The sequence below is a fragment of the Gavialis gangeticus genome, unplaced genomic scaffold (genome assembly GCF_001723915.1).
Source record: "Gavialis gangeticus isolate Ggan-Ray unplaced genomic scaffold, GavGan_comp1, whole genome shotgun sequence".
NCBI lineage: Eukaryota > Metazoa > Chordata > Crocodylia > Gavialidae > Gavialis > Gavialis gangeticus.
This window is the reverse complement of record NW_017728993.1, coordinates 29,991,596-30,009,925: the sequence shown is the minus strand read 5'-3', so window position 1 is coordinate 30,009,925 and position 18,330 is coordinate 29,991,596. Positions and strand designations below refer to the sequence as shown.

Below are 18,330 nucleotides of genomic sequence, written 5' to 3'. Positions count from 1 at the left end.
ATCTTTCGCTGCTCTGGAGCCTGACAATTTAATCACTGTCCTCCGAATCAACTGAATTCGAATTGAATACTTCCCTATTTGCACAGACCTAATATTTTGGTTGTATATCTTGGTCTTGATTCTGCAAAGAAAAATGTATGAGGTTGGGGAACTGCACTGCATGGACCTCAATGGAGGATCTGTCTCTGGACTTCTCTCTCTAAGATCAAAACCTCATGCTTCCAATGTTATTACTTAAATTACTTACATTTATACAGACCCTTCAGACCCAGAGAACCTCAAACCAAACTGAAAATTCAAAAACTTTTCTACAATATAGCATTTTGCAGCCTTAAACTGAAAGGGTGCAAACAGACGTAGCATTTCTTCTGGGAGAAAGCCTTTTGTCCTGGGATCCTATCAGTCCATTGTCCCACTTTAAGTACCTTTGAAGTGTGTGAGCTAAAATATGTTACCACTTTTCCCAAGAAAATGCTGCGTACATATAAGTTAATTACAGCGTATTCATGTTAATGACCTATCATTCCAGAGATAAGCCTGCCAGGCTGTACACTCTATTGGCCACTTACTTGCAGAGGACAAGCAACATAGCTTGGGAGTAGAAAGGGCTGTATTGCTCCTTTTTGTCCCAGGTTTTGGGTCAGATCAAGCAGGACCTCAAATGAGATGTCTGTTTATAGCCACAGATTCACTCATATAAGTGGTGCTCAACCTTTTGGCCTCAGGGACTGGATGAGTGGTGAGGTTAGTCCACAAGCTGCACTGAGCCTGCCACCCCCACCCCAGCCCTCTGTGCACCAACCAGATCCTGCTTCCAACCCCACCCCACGCATGTCAGATGATCCCACAGACAGCACCACAGAGTTGGCCTTGTTACTTTCCAAAATTGTCATTGGATCTTTAATGACTACACTTGGATGGGGCATTGCTGTTCTGTGCCTAATTATCTCCTAATATCATACCAATATTTTAGACCAATAGTGAATAAGAGGGTAGATTTCTTCTTACTTAATCATCTACATATTCTTCAGCTGTTTCTCATCTAAATATTAACTATTATTAACTATATTAACTAAACAGAAACAGCAAAAGGAAAACAGGAAACAAAAAAGCCTTTTCAGTTCTACACCACTTTTTATGCAAAAACTGTCTGAGAAAAGCACAGTGACACATTTCACAGCGCATTGTCCCAAAGAAATTAAAATTACTGAACCACAGAGCACTAGCACTCTCGCATGGGTTCAGCCAACTGAAATGTCTTTTCTCTAGAACAATCTTGCAGTACTAGACGCTGCTGTACAGGCTAATTGGTGGAGAAACTTAAGTACTTTCCTTCCTACTTTATGCTCCCTCTGAGAGCAATCACTGCCATCCTTTCAGCTAAAAATTCAAGGAAAAAAAAAAAACAAACCTTTGCTGGTTGTTACAAATTCAGTGTTTCACCTTCTTGATGTCACCAGGCCTTACTTCTGCAGGCCCATAAACTTTCCATGAAAATGGCTAGATCATCTTTCTACTCCATTATGAATATCTGGAAAGGCCAACTCAGACCCTTAAAGGTACATGCAAATATAGTTAGGAAAAAAGAAGCAACAGAATGCATCCTCATCATCATGCTTTCTTTAAAGAGAAGAAAGTATTTCACTATCACTGGTGAAACATAAGGGACTGAACCATTTTCTACTATCCCCCAAAGCACATTTGTGGGGGGAAAACATCATACATGTGACTGAAAACAATACACTCTCTAGCTCACAGTTCCAACTGCCATAACAGCAGAAGTGTCCACAACACAGCCCCTGGCAACTTCCAATGAATATACGAATTCTACTAAAACCTTGCCATAATGCAAACCTCTAACTCACAACAGGTTAACCTGCTGTGTCACAACCCTGGGCCTTTTTCGGGGCCAGCATTGGCAGTATGTAAACACAGAGGGACTCGCAGGAGTCAAACAGGACATTCTTTCCAGGATTTGCACCAACAACGATAGTCATGTAATCTATCTCCAGGAAACACACAGAGGTCATTGATCAGCAATAGGCCATTGATCCCTGGGATGAGATTAGCCATTGAAAGGCAGCATGAGAAATATGGCAGTGCTATCTTGGTAAAACCAGAGCTCGTCATCAACACAACATCGAAGACAGAACAAAACAACATAGAAATCTTAACCATCAGTATGGACAACATCTCAATAACATGTTTATAAACCTCCAGGGAAGTTTTGTGATCATCAGTGACTTTGAAGTCACAATGGGTTACAGCAAAAACTATGAGAATGGCAACATGGTTGAGATGTGGGCCAAGGCATATCACCTAAGCCTGATCCATGACTCAAAGTTACCAATTTTAAGAAAGCAGACAGGAGAGGCTTTTCTGAAGACCTTGATAAAAAAGTGACACACATTGAACTAGTGTTGGATAACTATGACTTCTTCATGAAATCACTGAGCAAAACCTCCAAGGGTTATATACCTCAAGGATGTAGAACTGAGTATATACCAGGGCTTACTCCCATACTAGCTTTACTCCCAAATACAAAAAATATCAGCAATGTTTCAAAGAGATCCTTTCTCAGAAGACACTACTGCAGCAGGGACAGCCCTATCTAACATGCTCCAAAAAGAAAGGTGACAGAAATGGAAAGAATTGATAAAAAAAATAGATATGACCCACACTGGTAGGAAAGCGTGGTAAACTATTTGCAAGCTTAGTAACAACCTGAATAAAGTATAGCAGCACCACAACAACACAGCCAGCCAGGTGGCTCACCAACTTCTGCTAAATGGTAAAGCTTCAAACAGCCTACAATATGGATTAGACAGCAAACTGATCTGGAGGAAAATCGTTTTAGTATGCCATACACAATGGATGAACTTACGCCAGAATAAGCCACTTGAAGAACGGCAAAGCAGCTGGACTCAACAACATATGCACGGAACAAATCAGACACTTTGGTTATGGGTATTTCACCTCTTTAACAATTGCTCATCACCTCTTAGAATACCTAAATCAGGTGACAGGCCTATGTAATAGCTCTATTAAAGCCAGGGAAAAATGCCTCTGGTCCAGAGAACTTTAGGCCAGTGTCACTTCCGTGCCATCTTTATAAATTTTACGAATACCTTATTCTCAGTTCACCTTTAACCTCATATTGAGCAACATCTAATACCAGAACAAACTGGATTTAGACCAGTCAAGTCCTGCACTGGCCAAATACTAAACATCATCCAGCATATAGAAGATGGATTTGAGAAACGGATGATAACCAGTGTTGTATGTACAGACCAATCGGCGGCATACAACAGTGAACCAAAATCAACTTGCTGAAGTCTACAATATGAAGCACGACTACCACCTACCAATCTCTTTTGGAAAATATACATTTTTACATAGGCCTGTGCAAGAGACAGAGCTACCAGAGATGACAATAAAATGGCATCCCACAGTAGTGTGCCAGCACTGATACTTTTATATATGACCAACCCATACAGAGTAATATGAGGAGCTTCATATATGTTGATTATCTATGTATTACAGCAAGGGAAGGACTTCACCACTGTCGAGAACAGCTGTCATGTGCACTGAACTCAGATGACTACAACAAGAAGAAGCTTTTGTGCCAACCCAACCAAGACGCAGGTCACAGCTTTTTACCTATGCCATAGAAAAGCCATATAGAAATTAAACATCACCTAGGACGAACCCCACTGACTAATCACCTGAACCCTGTATACTTGGGGGTTACATTAAACCAAACTCTTACCTTCAAAGCACATGTAGAGAAGACAAAAGGGAAAATCAGTGCCCACAACAATGTACTGAGAAAGTTGGTCACTTCAAAGTGGGGAGCAAAACCTGCTCATTATGAACCACTGCTATTGCCTTGTGTTACTCTATTGCAGAGTATACATGTCCAGTATGGGAACAATCAGCTCATGGAAAGAAAATAGACCCAGCTGTAATAAAATAACAGGATGTCTAAAAGCCAACACCAAAGGATAGCTTATACTTCCTGACTAGCATCATACCACCTTATATCAGAAGAAAGGTAGCAAGCCAAAAAGAAAGATCATGACAGATGGAAACCCCCAGGCATCTGCACTATGGTCATACAGAAGTAACTACACAAAAGAGTTTTGTAATCAGTGTTGCACCATTGAACATGGCTGAGAGGGTGTGACTGAGGTTATGGAAGGAAAGATTACATGCAATCAGGTGCTATGAAATAGATCTGGAACCCCAGGAGGACCTTCCAAGAGGGGTGGATCTACATGACCAACATGGCAATGCCTGAAATCACCTGCGCACACAAAATGGAAAATCAAAAGCAAACATGATCAAAAGGGCTAATCTAATCACATAAATATATGCAAGTGCAGTGAACTGCAGAGTCTGGGGCACATGGTCATTTGCCAACTCCTTGGCAAGACCTGTATAAAGAAGGACCTCACTGCAGCAACAGAAAGAGCCTTTGCTTGAGCACAATTCCAGAAAAACATATAGTTTTTGACAAAGGCAGGAGAACAAAATCCTCTAGCAATGGATCTTTCATTCTCAGCCTCCCTCCTCCTTTCACCAGCTCCTGCCCTGCTTTTGAAATCTGGGTCCCATTAGGACACAGAGAAAGCTCCCACAGAGCTATACAGGATGTAGACACCTGGACAGCACGCAGAGCGTGCGAGTTCTCCTGCTTCAGTCCCTCTCTCCTCCACAGCTTCAACAGAGGACTACTCCAGCTTGGATGCAAACTAAGCACTCTGGAGTTGTACAGATACAATTTCCTGCTATAAATGCCCCAGTTTGGCAAATGGTTATACAGGGGGAAAAATGTTAAACAGAAAGCATATCCCCTGCTTCCCTCATTTTTCTTGCACATTTTTAATGGAAAAAATGTGAACACTTTAAGAATATATTTTCTGTCTTTAACCTGTGTTTTTGAAACCCTAAGGGAAAGGATCTTACTGCACCCCTCAGTAATTAAAGTTATATTATGAAGCAGGCAGTAGATGACATTCACAACATTATACTGAAGAATTAACATAATTGAGACTTTAGTCAGGACACAAAAGAATAATTAATAGGCTAGAACAATATATTCTAAAATAGTCCTTTGAAGTTTATTATTAAGAAACTTTTTGTGGAAATGAAAAGAAACTTCACCTCCTTATATTTCAGGACTGATTCAAATAGGGGACTTTAGTTCAGACCCCTGCTAATTTGAAATTCCAACCCCTAAACATGACTCTTATAAGAAGCAAGAATAATATTTTATGTTTGTCTGACTATATTTTATGTCATTTTGATACTCTCCAGATGTAAATTGTGATATCTGATATTTCCCAAACACGCTAATTCTGGAGATCCCTACAAGTAAACACCAAACTGATTTTTATTTCTAATCCCATCTTCTTCCTGGCAACATTTACCCTAGCTTACAATGAAAATGGGGCCCAGTCTCACAAGATACTGCATGAAAACACTGAAGACAATAGGAGTCGAGGGCACTCGGTACCTTACAGAATCAGGTCCCAATAATCAGCATTTAGACAACCATAAAATGAGATCATTATTTTTCAGCTAAACTGAGACTGTAAAGTCATCCAAAATGAAAAGCCTATTCAAATTAAACCCATATGCTGGCCCATTGCATTGATTGAAATATAAAAGGATAAGAGTTTATTTTAAAATCTTTGTTCCAGAATTTTTGTGCATTAGATGTAGCTCCTGTGTCTACTCAGCTCAGATTCTGCATAAATTATTTTTATTTGGCAAAGGTGAAAGATTTGGTAATAAAATTAGATAACGAGTATTGATCTGCTGATTTAGGCTCCTCTACACATGCCTAATTTCATGCAGATGAGTATTCCTGTTGAAGTCAGTGGAATAACCATGGATGATCGTTAGAATTTCATCCTCCTACTTAGCCTGTAATGTGAATACTTTGTATACATGTTTCAGTTTCTAGCCAAGCTATGAGAAGCACAATTACACTTTTTTGCCCTCCTCAGAAACAAATATTTTGTTATTTAGTGAAAGAAAATAGGGTAGACAATCTCATGACTTTTTGGCAGAGGCCATCATTTTTTCCAGGGCAAGGAAAGTATTTTTATTTTCTCTGAGCTATTCTCCCCACTCCTTTTTCTCAATGATTAGAAACAAAAATGAGCAGTCTAAGCCAATTGACTCAGGTACAGTGTAAGTGTGCAGCACCCAGTAAAGTCAAATGAAGTTTAATGCAAGTGAAAGTGTCTCTCTTTCCAAGCAATAATTAAATTTACTTTTTATTCTTTAACTCTACTCTGTTGTGACAAGAAAACAAACAAAAGCCAATTGTTGTCCAGCCATTAAAATATTCTAATGTCCCAGGTATTATTCAGATATAACAGAGCAAGAAACAAAATCATCCCATAATTATGCAGTATGTTTTCAAAGAGAAATAAATTGAAATAATAAGGTTTTCCATCTGTATAGTACCTTTCTGCCAAGAGTCTCAAACTGATTTTACAAAGATAAGTTAGGAAGTTATTTTAGGGAGAATCTGACATGTAGGGCGCATCTACACATTTCCCTACAGTGCCATAGTGACGGGCTACGTAATTGCCAGTTACACCGCCACAGTAGTGCGTTCCTCAGTTATAGAGCACTACTATGGTGACATAGTGGCGAAGTCTAACCATGCACCATGCACAAGGCGAGTAACCACCCGTACTGCACCAAAAGGAAGTACTACAGCACAGCGCCACAGCAATGGTACCATACAGTGATGTGTAGACGTGCCCATAGAGAAGTGACTACAGATTCCAGTTCTCCATCCCAATTCTCTGCTGTAATGCAGCTTTCCCAATTTCTAGTGCAATGATTATTGTATTGTATACGGTAAAACACTGTTTTACTCCTAAGTTACTTTAGCACAGTGTGGTAACTTCTGAATATGTTTTTCATTTTGATCATGAGAAAACAATAGCATCTCTCTAGTCAAGCCAGCTTTTTCTGTAACCTATGTGGTAACAGTTTTGTGTAATATTTGGATGACTCATCGGATCAGTTTTCCTGAAGCAGTTTCCTTAGAAATCTGCATAAGAAAAATTTACTTGCCAAATATTCCCCCTGCTTTGCCAGATATTATGTTTCCAATTAACAATTTAAGAGAAAAAAATCTGGCACATGACACTGACCATATTGAATGGGTTCAGCCAAACTATTCTGCTAATAAATTTTCTCTTACAGTTTTGTACACTGCCACCAAGCCAACAAATCCAGACACTCATCTGAGTTTTATCAGTTTGTCTCACTGAATGTTGTCAAGACTCCATTCTTATGAATAATGCCATGAAAAAGGAAGTAAATGCAAGTGAATGAGAAGTCATATTACAGAACAAAGAAATGTGTATGACAATAATTTTCCTGAATTATAAACCTAAAAAAGACACTTACCACAGGTCTTCTAAAAATGCTCAATAATAATTAGCCCTGTGGAACACTGAATTTGCTCAGCTCCCTGGAAGATAACAGCAAATAAAGGGGTTCAGATTCTCATAGAACAAGCCCAATAAACATATTTACACACAAAAAAACTTATTGCAACCCAAAAGAACTCAACAGGAATTGGGACTATCATCATCTTTTAGTCCAGCCTAGGAGCTGTAATTTACACTTTATAAGGCTATTAAATATTATTATAATGTCAGACTCATTATCTGCTATGTTACTTTAATTGTACACCTGCATAGCACCTTTGAAATCAGTTGTGTTAGAACTTGAATAATATGGGAGTAAGGAAGCTGTCAATTCAGACCTTTTTTTCTTTCTTTGTTTCTTTTTTTTTTTTAGACTGAAGTTACAATTTTGGTAGCTGTCTTCTCCATGAGTGATGTTCTTTCCACATAGATTTAGCTAAAGTCCATCAACACTTGTTAGTTTTTTGACATAACAATTTCCTGGACTGCTTCTGCCCAAAGTTTCTTCAGTTTATATACATCATACTGAGATCTATTTTCAGAGCTGGAACCAGATCTCCATGCACTGGGCAGAAGCTGCCAGGCTGAAGCTTTCCCCTACCCCTGCCACCCAGAATGGCACAGCAGGGGCAGGAGTGGGAGGAGGAACCACTGGAGGTGAGGAGAGCGGAGCAGCACTGGGAACAGTCCCACCAAAGCTGGCTAGGGCCAGCAAGTCTGTTCTGCTCCCCTCACCTCCCGCTGCGGCTCCTACTCCTGCCGTGCCACACCACTCCAGGAGGGTTGAAGCTTCATCCCAGTAGCTTCTGCCCAGCACATAGAGATGCGGCTCCTGCTCTTGGCTTCCTTCCACGCACTCTGCCCATCTGCAGGGGCTGCTCGTTGTGGCATAAGACAAAAGTGATTCAAGAGAGTACGGAAGTCATCGCCCTGTCATTACCCCCCATCATCCCTCCCTCCCATATAAATGGGCAGCAGAGCAATTAGCCCTGGGGAAGGGTTCTATATATAATTCTCTGAATCATGGTGTACACATAAGAGCCTGATGAATCCATTTGTAGCTGACAAGCCCAATTAGAGAGTGACACAGCTTGTTACAAGTTTTACAGATCCATACATTTTTCTGAGTTGGAGTCCAAGTTTCCAGCATGCTTCTTCCTTCTTTCTCACTTTGCTTCCATCCTCTGGATCAAAGCTGCTTCATGCTGAGCTGCACCCAATGCCAAATGTTCCCTCCAGATTGGATGGGATTCTGAGGACTCCTCCCAGCTTTCTCCTTTGATGTTAAATGACTTCATATAATTTTTGTGGTACTCCCATAGAGGACGACCCTGCTTCCTAGAGCTCTCTCAAATCTTGCTGTCCAAAATATTCTTGGGGTTATGGTCTCCTCCCATTCTCCCAACATAGCTGAGCCACCTCCTCTCCTTGAGAGAGGTTTCTAAGTGTGTCAGTCCTGCATACTGCAGCACCTATATGTTTGGCATTTTGGCTTCCCACTCTGCTTTCAGGATCTTGCACAGACATCTCATGTGGAAGCTGTTCAGTCTTCTGATGTGCCTAGCATACGTAGTCCAAATTTCTAAACCATAAAGCAAAAACAACAGCATGCAAGTCTTGTAGGTTCACATCTTCACATTACTTGATAGCCCATGCACATTTCTCTAACAGTCCAAAATCATTAGCTGCTTTTTTAATTCTGTTAGTTCAGTCTGAAGGCCAAGATTCCTGCTGATTGCAGAACTCAAGTAGCCAAAGCGGTCAACACCACCAAGAGATTTACCTGCCAGAGTCAGGTCAGGCACTGGTTCTTCCACCCCTTGGTACATGATTACAATCTTCTTGAGACTAATTGTCAACATAAAACTCTTGCATGATGCATAAAATATGCTCAGGAGATTTTGCAGGGAAGATTCACTGTGTATGACCAAGGGTGCGTCATCCACAAACAGGACATCTCTCAGAATCACCTCTTTCATCTTGGGCTCTATTCTCCTGACAAAAGGTAAAACTCTAGTAGGAAATGAATGGAAACATTCATGAAGGGGACTTCTCAAACTATTTCCATTCACTTCCTTCTAGTATTTACCCTCTATCATCAGATTGGAGCCCTCCCTTGTGATCTAAATGCAGAGAGAATTATTGCACCATGAGATTATTACAATGCAACCACAAAATATGCCAGTACTCCTCAGCCATTTTGAAAGCCTCAGCTAAGATATTAAGTTTCAGAAGCTTGGCTGAAGGTAGTCAAATGACCAGATGTTTAGAAGTTCATTTTGGATAAGGACCCAGACATTCATATCCAATCTTATCCAGCCCAACAGCCCAATTTTGCTTAGCAAAATTTCCCACCCATGATTCATCTCTTTTTATAATTGATTTACTAATTATTTTACTTCAGTACATCTAAGCTATGGTTTTAAAAATTGCCAGCAATTTTAACCAAATTCAGTGTTATGAAGATAATATAAAAGTTGGTTCATAGAGGATGGTTCTTGACTAGTTTTTTGTAGCAACATTCGTATGTTATTGTTAAAATTAAAATACTTAGAACCCTTGCAGAAAGCTGACATAAAGCATCTTTAATAACTATAGTAATATGGATGTTTATGTCATAGAGGTGTAGCAGAACCAAGTCTCACCTACAAGTCCTTGGACACCCCCTAGTGGTCTTGTGGATCCTGCTTTGTTTCTGCTGTAGGGTGGCCTCCCTTTTTAACTGCTACACCTTTGTTGGACTAATTTAAATAGGAAAACAATAGGGCCCTAGAGCAAGCCTTAGTCTGTCTTCCTGATCATGGATCTCTCTCAGACTCTACTGATCATAATCCTGCCCTCACTCAAAGGTTGGGCCCCCTGGCCCATAAGTGCCACCCAGACTCCAGCTGCCTTATGAGTTATTCATGACCTCCAACTTCCCCTATAACCTTGCCCATGCCCCACAGGTGTTATAGCCTGTCACTTCCCTTTGTTGGGGCATCAGCTTTGCCAGCCTCCACCCCTTTTCTTTTGCTGGGCCTTCTAACCTAAATCTACCATGCCAGATCAGGCTTCCAAGCTCTAGCCTTCATCTTGTCCATCACAGCTTTAGCCTCACCTCTGTTCTTGCCCTATAGGCTCCTGGTCCTGGCCTTGTCCCTTTTTGGGCTCTTCAATTTTCCCCTTTTGGGCTATGGGTCCCTGACCCTGGTTCTTGCCCCTTTTGCGGTCTGAGTTTCACCCCTCTAGGGCTCTGGTCTTCCCCTCTAAGGCTACAGGCTCCTGGGTATTGGTTCTCACCCTTTTGGGGCTCTCAGTTTGCCCCTCTTGGATTACAGGCTGCTAGATCTGATCCTCACCCCTATCGGGCTAAATTCTCAACTTCTTGGGCTACAGGTCCCTGACCCTGGCTCTGCCTCCCTAGCACTGCGCTTCTGGCTCTAACTACATCTTGATCAGTGCCTGTGCCTTAGTCCCCCTGGCTTCAGACCACTACCATTACCTGGCTTTGGCCTTCCCAACTGCTGCCTGCCTGTGGTTTGTGTCTGTTCTGCTCCCCCCCCCCGACCCCTCGGCAGGGGCTTAACTGCAGCCATGTGCCCTCAGGCACAACTGGGACCTCTAACCTTCCCTGTTTGTCCCAAACCCAACAAAAGAATAAGCCCACTGACTATAACAAAAGCTTTAAGCACACTGGCAGTATAATTAAAACACTTCTCATCCCAGTGCTGAGGTCCTTGCAAGCCTTTAGCCACTTACTCCCAGTCCTCATTTCCACTGGTCCCAGTCAGTAGCTCAAGTTACAGCTATTTTGATCCAGAGCTCCTTCCCTGGCAGCCTTTAGGGCCTAACTGTCCACCCTGGCTCAAGCTCTGGGTTCATAGCACTGACCTTTCCTGTCGAGTGACTTCCTTGGGTTGGATACAGGTGTTCTTTAAGCGTACTTGCCAGCTTCACCGCATAGCAGCTAACGGCTGTTGTCTAGCTGCTGCAGCAGTGCCTAGCTTCCCATGCAGGGCTCTACCCAGCAGCCCCTGGGGACCTGCTCTTTTGAAGCTCCTAACAAGTAATCTGAGGCTCTCCATGCATTAGACTGGACATTAGAAAAAAGTTCTTCAAGGTCAGGGTTGCCAGGATATGGAATGGGCTTCCTAGGGAAGTGATGCTCACCCCATCCTTGGGGGTCTTCAACAGGAGACTGAACAGGCACCTGGCTGGGATCACATGATCCCAGGTTTGGTGACCCTTTTCTTGCCTGGCAGGGGCAGGGGTCAGACTAGATGGCCCACTGAGGTCCCTTCTGACCCTGGAATCTATGAATCTATGCATTCATTTGCCTCTCTTAGGGTAAAAGGGGCCCTAGGCTCCTGTTACAGAGGTTCACAGAGCCACAAGTAGCATAGTAGTTTCTAAAGGCAGGAAAATGAAAATCTTAGAAAATACAATGTAAAAACAAACATCCCAAAGAGTTAAAGAATAAAGTTATTGCAAGATGTTTTCTTCATACGAGCACAAAGATAAAATGCAACATAATGCAACTTGTAAATAAACAGATTGGGCAGTTTTGATCCTTGAAGGAGAAAATAAACAGAAAGAAAAATAGCAACGCAATGGGAGTTTCATCCAAATGGTGATAGCAGCACAGTTCAATTTCTGTTTCTTTCTAAAAAAACCCTTTCTTTTACTTTAAGCAAAATGCCTTGGTGATGTTTTCTATAGCAAGAATGGAGCAGTTTAACACAGAGAGCAGAAATCAAGCCTCTAATGGACCTTTCAGCACAGTGATAAAAAATGTATACAATTTTAGAAACAGCAGGCTTCAACATGGAGAGACAGATAGCCCAGTAACATAGAAAATGGCAGTAAACATCATTTCCCATAAAATATTCCAAGTATGAGGAAAGAAATAAAAATTGTTAACAGTTTTATTTAAAATGTTTAGTTTTGTGAATAGCATACAAGTACAATTGTTTTATAGGTCTTCGACAACTCCAGTTCTGGAAACCTTTACTGCTGTAAGCAGTCCTATTGTTTTCAACAAGTGGATTTTTACATGAATCAGGTTTGCAGAACCAGCCCCCTTAAGTATATATTTAATCTCAGTCACTTCACTAACCTTTTCATAAGAAGGGAATAATACCCAGCTACATTTTATTTTAATTAACCACTTCATCCACTTTTCTAAGTTATCTCATCTAGTTTAGTGCCATTTTCCATCCAGATTTAGAGAACACTCATTTAAAATGTCTTACAAGAGGCTTATAAAAAACACAAACTGCTGTGTTTCATAACAACAAATGTCTTATAACTAATGGTGTGGGACACTCCACTTAAAATTTGTAAAGCATCTGGAGAGTCTTCCTAAAATAAACTGATGTTTTGATGTGAAGTTAAGAAATTAGTCTTTGTAAATCCATACTTTAAAGCTGTTTGTTTGCTAAATATAAATTCGAGCTAATTTAACCTTCATTTAAATTATATGCATGTTATTACCATCATTTTGTAATTTAGCAATACAGTACTAAGGTTCTTCTGAAACTGTGGGAAGAATACATAAGACATCAAATGAGTTTTCACTACTTTGTTAAAATCCCTCTTTGATGTGAATTTGCCATTAGGCTTCATCTTTGATCATTTTGCAGTTTTCAGGCATCCTTGTGAAAAGGTGGCTGCAAGAACTGGAAACTCCTCCCTCCGTCCTTGCGTTCCAATAAGGCTTAAACTACCCTTCTATGTCTTGAATATCTTCAGAGGTCTCGTCATTGCCCAGTTCTTTCTTCTCAAGTCCATGCAGCTTCCGTTGTTATTTTTATTGGGTCTCAGGAACACTGAGCAGTCTTTTTTTTTAATTTTGTCCATCAAAAGATATTGCATCCCCACAGTCCTGACAGGATTTTCCAGAAAACAAAATGTGCTGTCCTCCAAATATCCAAGTTTTATTGATCCCTCAAATGTGCTCAAACACAATCATCATGTACAAGTGACAGAGCATACTGCAAGAGAGATTTCTCTTCACTGAATGCTAATCATGGTATGTTTTTGTTGCTATGGTATTAATAGATAATGATGGCTTCTTTCCTTATCTAGTAATAAATTTTCCATTATATATTGTACAGCACATTCAGCCATGAGTACAGATTGCTTGATTACTCTACAATACAGACATCATTTTGATAGATCATATAGTTACAAACTGCTGTATGGCCTGAGCTAGTTATTGTTTGGTGGGCTATGTGATACAAACCAGGTAAAAACTCACAAGTTTTTTTTGGAGGGATCCAGTGGTATAATTGGGACAGAGTGAATGAGGCAAGTGCCCTGGGCATCAATGGGGCAGTTGTGCTGGTGACAGCAACCAGAAGTCACCACTGCCCCTGGGACCCTGGTGCCTGGCTACATCCCTGCACTGCCTGGAGGGTTCCATAGTCTTATTAACTTATATATGACCCTTTTTCTCATTTTAGGACTGAAATGATACAACCTTTAACATGAGCATACACAAAGGGCACAAAAATAGTCGAAGGACTTCAAAATAATTTTTGCAGGTCTCAGTGCATGTGTGTGTGCAGGCATGCATGCATGTGTACTGCAACAGGGAACCCTAGCCCTGTTACTAGGAGACAGGGTGGTCTGGTCAAGTAGGGGTTAAAGCTCAAGCCCTACCAGCCGGTCAGGTGACAGGAAGAGGAAGGCCAGGATCCTACAAATGGCAGGTGGAGAAGGCCAGAGGGGCAGCAGGGAGGGGGACTCCCAATGACCACAGTGCTGCAGCTGCAGTTGCAGTCTCTGTCAGAAGACTACGGATGCTGTGAGCCATCCTCATGATCATCTAAAGTAAGCAGACATGTTGCCTCTCTTGTTTCTGTATTATCATTTTGTCCATTATATGGCCTTAGAAGCCTATGTTTTGTGTTGAATGTTAAGACTGGTGTTTTGGGTGAGGCTATATGGGGAAGGAGGAGGCCTCAGTGGGGGCCCACTGCAGTGTGGGGACCCCAGCATCAGAGAGGGAGTAATATTTGGGGGTGAGCAGACCCCAGTGCCACAAGATGCAGAAGCCTGAGTGAGTCTCCTTTTGAGAGCTAGAGCCTGGGAGTCAAACCCTGATTAGTGGGTTTTTTTGATTGACAGGCCTAGCTAGAGAGAGAAGGAGTAGACCCACAGTGGCCAAGACCCCAACATGAAGAGGAACTTACAAATACCATCTGCGAGGCTTGGGCTGTGGTGTAGAGGAGGAACGGAGCCACAGATAGCACCCCCTGGCATCGGGGCATACAACAGGCAGCCTCCGCTTAATTAACAACAATTAATTAACAACAAGGCATGGCAGACAAGAAGGTAGGCAGTTGGCCCATAACAGGTGGGCAGGGCCACCAGTAGATGGACCCTGAGCAGGACCCCCCCCTGTTACAGTACACATGGTATTTCACTGTGTCTTCAAAACAGAGTCAAAAAACAAGTGCCAAATACACCTTACTCAGAAGCAACTCCCACAGGTGAGGAGTAAGAATAGTTTGCATTTTTACCACTTTTCTAAGAGCATTTAAAATGTGAATTGTCACCCTGTATGGTCACCCCTCGTAAGCAGGCCACACACCCACTTCCTTATCAAGGCCAGTCAACTCTGAGGTCCAGGTTTCCGGCCAGTGGATTAGTGGATTTATTTTATTTATTTTTCAAGATCTAGTATAAAACATGACTGGCTAGAAAAACTTTCTTCGCACTTTTACCCTAAATGTATTCATGGGTAGTGCATTTGGTCATGAGGTAATATTGTCCTTTAGTCTTCTCCCTTTTTGGTGTATGCCATCCCAATTGTTTTAGATCATATTCCCTCTCAGCCTTCACTTTGTTAAGCTAAGCATGTCAAGCTCATAAAATAGGCTTTCTGTTCCCCCATTCTTCCTTTTAGCTCTTCTCTGCATCTGGACTAGTTTGAGTGCAATATTCCATATGTCCAATGCCTTATAGTTCTATATCTCCATTAGAAATACTTCACTTGCAGAATCACAAAAGTGCTTTTTCATGGATTAAGGAATCATCTTGGTGATTTACAGCCTCCTTGTAAGCAGATAATATACCCAGGTCTTTATCTTACTCTGTCATTTCTAGCTGATGAGCTCCTAGGTCATTATTGAAATTCATGAACTTGCACTTTGCACTATTAAATTTCTTCTTATGTCTGTTGCTCTTCTACTACAGTCCTCAAGGGCATCCAGTTCTTCACATATAATACACCAATGTTCCTTTGTACTAATGATGCCTCCCAATTTTGTGTCATCAGCAAATTTCATTAGCACACACCTACTTTTTGATGCTAAAATTACTACTGACTGTATCCTGTACTAAAATCAGTCCTTTAGGAAATTTACTTATAATATCACTCCAACCCAGGTCATCTCCTTCCAGCATAGCCCATTGTCATTTCCCCTTTAGCCAACTCCTTACTTACCTTAATATAGTTGAAAATTATAAGCATCTTCTTCAATTTAACCCATGTTTTGCAACGTGATACATCTGTATTTTATTAAAGTCTACCTACTATACTTTCTTTATCTAAAATATTATGAAAGAAAGATATCAGGTTAGTCTAGCATAAACTGTCTTCTGTAAAACCCCTGTGGCATTTCATTCCCATTTCCATTTATCTCCATGTTTTTAATTATTCTTTCCTTCTAAATGAAAGCCTTATGCACTACTGAGGTCAAATTAATGACCATTCCTGCCTTGACCACTTTTTCATATTTTCTTAAAAAATGAACACTACCTTTGCCAGATTTATTAGAAAACTTTACTGGACTTCAAATGCCATATGTAATTTCTTCCATTATTCTAGGATGGAGATAATTCAGTCCTCTCCAGTTTAAGCACATGAAGTTATCTGAATTTTGCTTCCAACTTGGAAGTGGTCTCCAATCTGCTGAGATTCAATAAGGACAAGTACAAAGTCCTACACTTGGGATCAAAAAATTGCATGCACAAATAAAAACCAGGGAATGACTAGCTACGCTGCAATACTGCAGAGATGGACCCAGGGACTACAATGGACGATATGCTGAATATGAGCCAACAGTGTGCTCTTGTTGCCAAAAAAGCCAATAGCATTTTGGGTTCCAACAAGAGTGTTACTTGCAAATTAAAGGAAGTGACTTGGGCATTGGACCAGGTTACCTAGAAAAGTGTTGGAATCTCCATCATTGGAAGTTTTCAAGAACAGGTTGGACAGACACTTAGCTGGGATAGTTTAGTCAGGTGCAATCCTGCCTTAAGCAGGAGCTGAACTATATGGCCACATGAGGTCCCTTCCAGCCTGGCTACCCTTTCTTGAAAACTGAAATAAAGCATACATTTAGTTTTTAGGCCATAACTTGATTGTCTTTAGTACAGAATTCTATTCCCCTAGAGTAGGGGTGTGCCTGCTCTGGCCTGGGGGCCAGATCCAGTCCACCAGCCTATTCTATCTGGCCCATGGGGCCTCTAAAAAATTTGGAAAATTAATATTTATTTGCTCCTAGCCACCTGTCAAAGATGACAGGAGCCAGGGTAGTAGGGTCCAGAGGAAACTGGTGGCAGGACCCAGCAGCAAGGCCTGCCCAGCCCTGTCCCCCCAAACAGAAACCTCTGCCTAGCAGAGGCTTCTGGCCTGGGACCATTGGGCTTTTCCTGCTTCCCTATGCCGGAGAGGGAATCATGGCCCCCAACAGCTTGCCAAAACTCAGTAAGTTGCCCTCTGCCTGAAATAATTGCCCTCCCCTGCCCTAGAGCATATAAATGGCAGTTTTCCAAATATGTAAGCAGTATTTTTTGGCATTAATGCACATGTTTCATCTGCACTGCCTATGTATACCTTTATGCATTTAGACTGGCCAGGGACAGATCAGAGCAGGTGGAGGGGAAGGGGTGTGGTGTGGTGCAGAGGCGCAGTTGCACACCCTTTCTTTTCCTGCTCCACCCAAATTTTAAAACTAACTGCCTGGGAGGGGCATCAGAATTTCTATTCAGACAATGCTGAGGGAGTCAGTTGATTTGATGGCTCTTATAATGTGCCTGATTACTGGTAAGCTCTCTTTATGCCACAAGTGTTATTAACCCTCTCCTTTTTACTAGTCTTGATGTCCAATTAATCAAATTATCCTTTCTTCTGCAATTTTTCTGTCTGTTAGCCATTCCTGGTAATATCTATCAGTTATTTCATAGCCTTGCACACTGTTTTTAGTTCTAGCTTAAAAACCTTAACTCGGGCATGGTAATATTAAACCCATGTGAACATTAGCTCAGATGTCAAAATGACTGACAATGAAGCGTTAGATATACTTTCAAGGACTCAAGGAGTCTAGGCTTTGTTTTATGAATCTGAATGAGATGCACATTTAATTATATCTTCAGGACTAATAAAACAGTATCTTTTGATTATTTTGGCCTACTTTATTGTGTTTTCTAAACTTCATGTATAACCTACATATTTCATGCACATTCCTATAAAGTTACATTGTGTTATTGCTTCCATCTTAAGCTGAACAATATAGCTCTGTACCTCTAGCATATTCATAGTTTCATAGTTTCTAGGGTCGGAAGGGACCTGAGCAGATCATCTAGTCCAACCCCCTGCCATGGCAGGAAAGAGTACTGGGGTCAAACGACCCCAGTAAGGTGTTCATCTAACCTCCTCTTAAAAACCCCCAGGGTAGGAGCCTGCACCACCTCCCTTGGAAGTTGTTTCCAGACCCTTGCCACCCTGACCGTGAAATAGCGCCTTCTGATGTTTAACCTAAACCTACCCTCTGCCAGCTTGTGACCGTTATTCCTGGTCACTCCTGGCGGTGCTCGGGGGAACAGTGACTCCCCCAATGCCTGCTGATCCCCCCTGACTAGTTTATAACAGGCC

At 41.5% G+C, this 18,330-nt stretch overlaps 1 long non-coding RNA gene across 1 annotated transcript in view; it reads right to left on the bottom strand.

The window, feature by feature from the left end:
• Positions 1 to 11,318, bottom strand: part of LOC109305378 — a 20,387-nt gene extending 9,069 nt beyond the window's left edge. The window contains exons 1-2 of the long non-coding RNA XR_002099609.1: positions 11,092 to 11,318; positions 4,756 to 4,761 (exon numbers count right to left, since the gene is read on the bottom strand). This is a non-coding gene — a long non-coding RNA (uncharacterized LOC109305378). The remainder of the gene's footprint in view (positions 1 to 4,755; positions 4,762 to 11,091) is intronic.
• Positions 11,319 to 18,330: the final 7,012 nt, after the last annotated feature.